The sequence below is a fragment of the Paramisgurnus dabryanus genome, chromosome 12, assembly GCF_030506205.2.
Source record: "Paramisgurnus dabryanus chromosome 12, PD_genome_1.1, whole genome shotgun sequence".
NCBI classification, from domain to species: Eukaryota; Metazoa; Chordata; class Actinopteri; order Cypriniformes; family Cobitidae; genus Paramisgurnus; species Paramisgurnus dabryanus.
Window position 1 is genome coordinate 36,291,235 of NC_133348.1, and position 7,170 is coordinate 36,298,404.

The window sequence follows — 7,170 nt, forward strand, 5'->3', positions numbered from 1 at the left end:
TAGAGAGGTGTTGTGTGTGTTGTATAAACAGTCACGGAAAGAAGGGACACAAGTCGGATCTGGGACATTTTGAGTTATTCACAGATTCTGAAAGTGGAGTATCCAAGCTTTCCAACGATGTGTAACACGTAGAAATCTGATTTGAAGGTAGGCACTCCAAAAAGCTTAAAGTGGAGAAAAAGGCCGTTTTCACCTTTGTCTGCTCCTGGAAGTGACAATAGGGCTCATTTACATCTCATTGCAGAAAATAAACTTTTAATAATAATTTTTTTGTAAACAAAATAAAATTTGCTGTTGTTTTTATAACCGTGTGCACGAGACCATAGATATGTATAATAAAGGCTAGATTTATCGCCCACGTTGCTGGCCAATTGAGGGGTACGTCCAAATTCAGAATTATAGCCACGTTAATAACGTTTGTAAGAAACCAAACCATTTGAAAATCGGTAGAAAATTGAGCAAGTTATGGTCATACAAGTACATACACCATTAAAACACAATGCTACAAATGACCGAGATGGCCCTGTGGTAAGACGGCCGACGTTAGATACATATCTATGAACGAGACACAGTGTCGCGGCTAACTGTTATTTGTTGCGCCCCAGCTTTTTTTTGTCCAGCAGGACAGCCGCGTCACTATAGTCACCTGACTTGACGCCGTTCACAACAGAACCGGAAGAGAAGACGATGCTGAATAAAGTTGTAATTTTTGCTATTTTTGGACTAAAATATATTTTTGATGCTTCAACACATTCTAACTGACCCACTGATGTCACATGGACTACTTTGATGATGTTTTTATTAACTTTCTGGACATGGAAACCGTACATCGATTTTCAATGGAGGGACAGAAATCTCTCGGACTAAATCTAACGTTAAAACATCTTAAACTGTGTTTCAAAGATGAACTGAGGTCTTCCGAGTTTAGAACGTCATAAGGGTAAGTCATTAATTACATTAGTTTGCCCCAAAATTAAAATATCGCTATTAAGTAACCACGCTGTTCCCTTGGGGGGTGGGGGCAATAACAAAACAAACAAAGCCGCTTATCCAGTATGTAAATACACAAAGACAATGACGGCCCCCGCTGCACGCTAGAACCTCAGGAAAAACAAGCCGTTTTCAACTCCAAAATGTAAGCTTTTAAATATTCAAAAACTGCTGTCTCAAACATGAAGAGGCTTCTTTGTGATCTCAGCTAAAAGATTCAGCAAAAAAAACAAAAAACTTTTTTCTCATTATCTCGAAAGCTGTGCTGCAGACTTGTGTCACTGGTTTCTGTGACGGGTCACATATGAGGAGCTCAGATAAAACCCTCTAAATGTGTTTGAAATTATTTCTTAATGGATTCTGCCAACAAACCAGTATTTCTGTTTTATGACACTCACTTATAATGCTTTTGTAAAAAATTTCATGTTTTGTTGTTTTGTTCATTGTTTTGTCATAACATTTTTTGTGATGAAACATAATAATCATTATGCTTATATAGACGTTTCATTGGATGCATGCGCATTGTCACGTTACGTGTCTGGACGAAACTTAACTTCCAGTCTTGTTTAATGCTGGTCCCCGTTCCGCGATAACGCTCACTCTTAGTGCGCTAAGAAGACTCAAAAAGATATATCTTACCAAAGTTGTTTATGTTCCTGAGTGTGTTCCCCGAAGTGTCCCTTAGGAAGCTCTTCACGTGAAGGTGCATTACAGGGTTAAGAGAGAAAACACGTTCTATACAAATGGAACATTACTATTCCAGTAACATTTATTTAAACATAGTTTAAGTTATCCGTAAAATATTATTAATTAAATTATCAAATTATCAGTAATACGGGTAGACAAACCGGGTATCCCTCGCTAATCATCCACCCTCCTTATCCTGTTATGCCACTTGTGCCGCTTCTTGACATGGGTTTAATACTTTTAAAAATATTTAATACACTTTTATACTAATGGTAAGGTATTTTACAATCAGAATTGATTGACAAGCAGCTGCAGTTACTTCTGTTAATGTGGTATTGCTTGCCATTGGTTAATGTTTTCAATAAAAAGCAACCTATCTACAATGAAGAGAGAGAGAGAGAGAGTTAGGACGGTTTCACATTTGGTGCGATTGCCTGGTCCGAACCCGAGTTCGATTGCTCCCCCCTCCCCATGCCCCCCATGGACTGTGTTCACATATTATTTTTGCATCCGAACCGCGGTACGCTTGCATCATCAAGCTGCAGCCGGCGCGTTCTCATGTTGCTTGGCAACCGCTGTAAACGAGAAGACGACAAGCATGATTGACGAACTCCAAGCAGAGAGATGATTTCTGAATGCCTCCGCAAATATTGACGTCGGCGGACAGACCGTTGTCATCAAAACGACTTTAGTATGTTTGGGGCAGACAGACGCAAGTGCGTTTCTGTATTATTTCTTTGAAAACAAAACCAAAGGTTTAAAAATATAAGAACAAAAGTCAAACAAGCATTCTATGCATTTTGTTGTCAAGGTAAGTGCACACACACAAACACACACGTCTGTTTTGGTGGGACATTCCATATAATACGTAATTAACAGTGGTTTACTTCCCCGATTTGGTACGATTGCGCTCACATTAGCAGCGAACCAATCTGGAGTTCACATGAACCGGACCCCAGACCACCCTTTTTAAGCGGACTCGAGTACGTTTCGCGGGTGCGCACCCCAGTTCGGAAGACAGCGTTCACATCATCCAAATGTACCGAACTCTGATGTCAATCGAACCCGGGTGCGCACCAAAAGTGCTAATGTGAAAACGCCCTTACATACAGAATATGATCTGAGAAGATCCAGCAGCTCTATAATGAGTTGTCTTGGGAGGCAAATTTTTTATTTATAATTATAAATGTAACGTGAAAACACTTTAAACATATAGGGAACAGACTTCGATGGGGAACAAACTTCAAAACAACAACGGCGTCGTCTTTGATTCATTAGTTTTGTTATTTTAAACATTTTTTATCATAAAGAGTTTTTAAATACTAATTAAAAACAATTGTTTACATTCTGTGTTACACGCCCCCTCACGTTCTCACGCAGTGAAAAATACAGAGCGGAGCAGACATTGACAACGCGCTGACATACAGGACAGACCAGGTTTACTGTCGGTTACTTTTGAGATTAAACATATTAAACAAAGTCTCACCTTTCAAATCATCTCTTGCTTCTAGTTAATTTATAGCATCAAATAAACATGAATGACCATGAGAAGGAATGTTGTTTTAACCGCGGAAAGGCGTCAGTATACTCCGCTTTTCAAGTTCAAACCCTCCCATGGCTAATCTACTAACTCTCCTGAAAGCACATTTACTGCTAGTCGTCTTGCTGTTAATTTAAAAAAAACGTAGAGCAAGTAGCTAATCAGTGTCTAGTATTCAAACGGCAGTTTCACATCGCAAGCGTGAACAGCAGTCTTCTGTTAACAGTGTGTTTTTTAAATATTTCATTGCTTTCTGTTAAATTGTTCAAAGCTATTACTGTTTAAAACACACTTGGCATCACATTCATGATTTTATGGTAAAATGACACTTTCCCGTCAATCTACGAGATTTAAACTAGCAAAACGCCCCCCACCGACGGTTATGTTACAAACCGTCACATTTGACGCACGTCATAACCGTCATCACCAATTCTGAAATCGGCACACCCCTAGTCCAACCTTACGAAAGTGTGACTTACAGAAAATATACTTAACGTACAAACTTTTTGGGAATTGTGCCATAGAATTAAGAGAGAGGTTAAGGAATAGGTTAAGAACTACTTAGCGATAAGAACGTTTTGGGGCTGGCTAGTGACTAAACTGTTTTGGTTAAAAATGTTTTGGTTTCCTAAAGACGATGTGGAGCAATGTGAAGGGAGGTTTGGCAGCCGATCTGTACATATCATTGCACGTATTATGTAGTACACATTTTACTAGGGATGTCACAAGAACCGATACTTCGGTACCAAGTCGATACCAACATTTTTTTAAACATGACGGTACCTGCTTTCTCTGGTACCGGAGGTACCGAGGCTGCAATACTCTTCCGGGACTGATGGGGGCAGCATATACGTGCGTGTGTATTTGATGCTCCACAAGAGTTAAAGAAGAGGAAGAACGCCTCCTACGAGCACACGGGAATCTCTCTGAAGTAGTTTGTCGCTATCAAACATAGAATATGGCAAAGCTCTTGAAAGACAGACACCCCGATCTCTTTAAAGAATTCGAGGTAAGTTTTAATTCACATTGACATTATATACAAACTGTAAAACTATAATTTTATACTGAAACCCAGACCCTATATTATGAGGCAGCTGGCATTAATGCCGTGTAACCAGCTAACTTTATAGATGTTAATGTTTTGTGTAAGTCAGTTATTTGTTAATGACGCTGCATTTGCAACTTTATAAAGTATCTATAAATGGGCGACCATGCATCGCCATTTAGTCATCCTGTCAGCAAAATGTAGCCTAATGTCACTGGATGAAGTATTAAAATGTTAAGGGTTTTTAATAACTATTTTCATCCTGCAACAATGTGAGTGATTTTAAACTAATGCTTGCATTCAGAGTATGTGTATGTGCACGTGCGTGTGATTATAAGTGCACCTTAGCACCTGTAGCTTTAGCTGATTTATTAGTCATTGTCAGACAGTATGTTAAATAAATAAAATGTATTTCTTATTCTCTCTCTTTTTAACAGTATCAGCCAGAGGAGGATGTACACCAAGAGAGTCAGGAGAAAAGTCAACAAACATTAACACAGACAACCTAAACAGAAGCTCTTAAAAGTTTTCTATAATCTTCAGGTTTCATTTTCTCTTAAAGATCGGAAGGTGACCCTTATTTACCATATATACCCTCGCATTGGGCCCCCAATTTGCTAAATCCTCAACTGTGGATAACATAATAATGCCGCAATATTTAGTCTGTCTGGAACTAAGCTGAGTTAAACCACATCACTGTGTGACACTTCAATACATATGAACGGCCGCTACATTAATACGATTTTGTTTTTCTCTCCCTGTCTCGTCCTCGACCCGAGGACGAGACAAACAGACCCAGTCCCGGTAGATGTGAAAGTCGGCACACCTCTGATCTACTGGCTGTCCTTCAACGTTATGCCCAGCTGATACCTGACCAACGATCACCGGCAGAACCGCTTAATCTCCGCTAAATCTCCATTTCCGTTCTCCCAAGGGTTTTTCCCTCCTAGGACTTATTTTTCCTCGGATAAAAGCCCGGGGTTTTTTTTCTCCTAGGGGTTTTTTCACCCCGGGGAGGCAGCCTTTTGGGCTTTACCTAGCTTCCTCTTCTATACGTTGCTTTAGTAATACGTGCAATTATAATATTGAGTCATAGCCGCAGCAAATTTAACTGCTCATGCGTTTTCTGTGCTTTTCACTGCTTCTATTTATGTAAAGCTGCTTTGAAACAATTGACTTTTGTGAAAAGCGCTATATAAATAAAATTGAATTGAATTGAAAATTGAATAATGTTAATGTTTTAATAAAAAAAATATAATATTTAAGTATAATTGTTCTTTTTTTTTACACACTGTGGTACCGACTTAGGTAGCGAGTACCGTGTACTTTTTGTGGTATTGGTATATACTACTAGATTTTTGGTACCGTGACATCCCTACATTTTACACAGTAACGTTAGTTCAGTATAGTTTTTGATACGCTTTAGCTGTGATTTGAAGTAAGGTAATCTACTTGTTGTTTATTTTTATTGTTATCAGAAATAAACTACTTTAAAAGGGCTCTGTTGTTATTGATTTTTTTTGTGGAAGTTTACCAAAAGTTATGTTTGTTCCACGAAAGCCATTTGTTTATGTTGTTACTGCTGAAACCGTCTATAGGAGAAAGTGAATGACCATTAACTCCAACAAACAACTGTTCAGCCCCAGAGTATAACACTCATGTGTTTGTTTTGATTAGCTGCATTAAACTGTTACTGTGTCTGAGAACAGTGGCCAGCTCACTAATATTTAGTAAACCCCAATCTTTCCAAGCAAAGGAATGTGAGGTCTCTCAGAGGCTCTCCACTCCTCCTCCTACAGACTTGACTCTCAGTCAGTTAAATGGAAAATTAGCTGGTCCAGTGTTAAAAGGTGTCTAGACACACGACTAATGGAGCCGGTATATTAAAACATACATACACACACACACATCCATCCTGCTGCACAACAGTACAGTGCTGTGCTTATGTCCAGACTTTGTTGAAAAGGTAAAACTAAATAGGCTGAGTCACAGCAGTGGCCCATGGCTCCTCTAACCTCTGCATTCCAGCTGTAAATCACAGGCCAAATAGCTAATGCTTGTAAGCTGTGTGTGGAGGAACTAAACACATGGTCACAAAGCTGTTGAAAACTAGCTCGTTTTAATCAAGTTGCAAGCTTAAAATGTCCTTATACCTATAACATAGTTCATACACTAAGAGAAATCTAAATTTAAAATGTAAATCTATTATCATGTTTCATTAAACAGGATGTCATTAAAAGAAGCTAAAAAAGCCTTCAGTTAATTCCAGAACACATTACCAAGACTGAAAGTCGAGTAAAACTTTTAACAACAAAAAAACAGCAAAAACAGTTGTATAATTGTAGTATTAAAATAAATACATGTTTAAATACGAGTGTATGCTTTGGTATGGGGAATCAAATTATGGATTCCCAAAACGAATCAAAACTCAAGAGTTATAAAATATCAAAGAAAGTCGCATTACCTTTCCGCCTTGCTTTCGTTTTCTTCACCTTCACAAAAAACGCCGATACCATCGGTTGCATGCATATTGAATCGCATCCGTGATGTTTAACGTGTTTATCGTCAATATGTGTAAAACCGCAATCAGCTGCGCAGGGAAAAGTACTATACTGACGTAACGTCACATCTGCTGGAGGAGGTGCGTTTGCAGTGGTTCTGGTTAGAGTGGATACAGATACTGCCAAATCCCGCGAGATGTTGGTTTAAGGGTTTGGTTTTGGGGTAGAGTTGAAGGAAAGGGAAAAACAGCGGTTGTGGCTAGAAGGGATACAATTACGGCTTAAATCTCGGGAAATGTTGGGTTTATGGTTAGGTGTGGGGGTAGGATTAAGATAAAAACAGTGACCGTAGCTGTATCCCCTCTAGCCACAAGAATATTTCACTGTTTTGAACACTTAAAAATCGA

General features: G+C 38.8%; 1 protein-coding gene across 1 annotated transcript in view; it reads right to left on the reverse strand.

The window, feature by feature from the left end:
• The window catches only part of dse (dermatan sulfate epimerase), a 31,810-nt gene extending 24,902 nt beyond the window's left edge, over window positions 1-6,908 (reverse strand). The window contains exon 1 of the mRNA XM_065263757.1: window positions 6,727-6,908. The gene's annotated coding sequence lies outside the window, so the exon portion shown is untranslated. The remainder of the gene's footprint in view (window positions 1-6,726) is intronic.
• Between the last annotated feature and the right edge of the window lie 262 nt (window positions 6,909-7,170).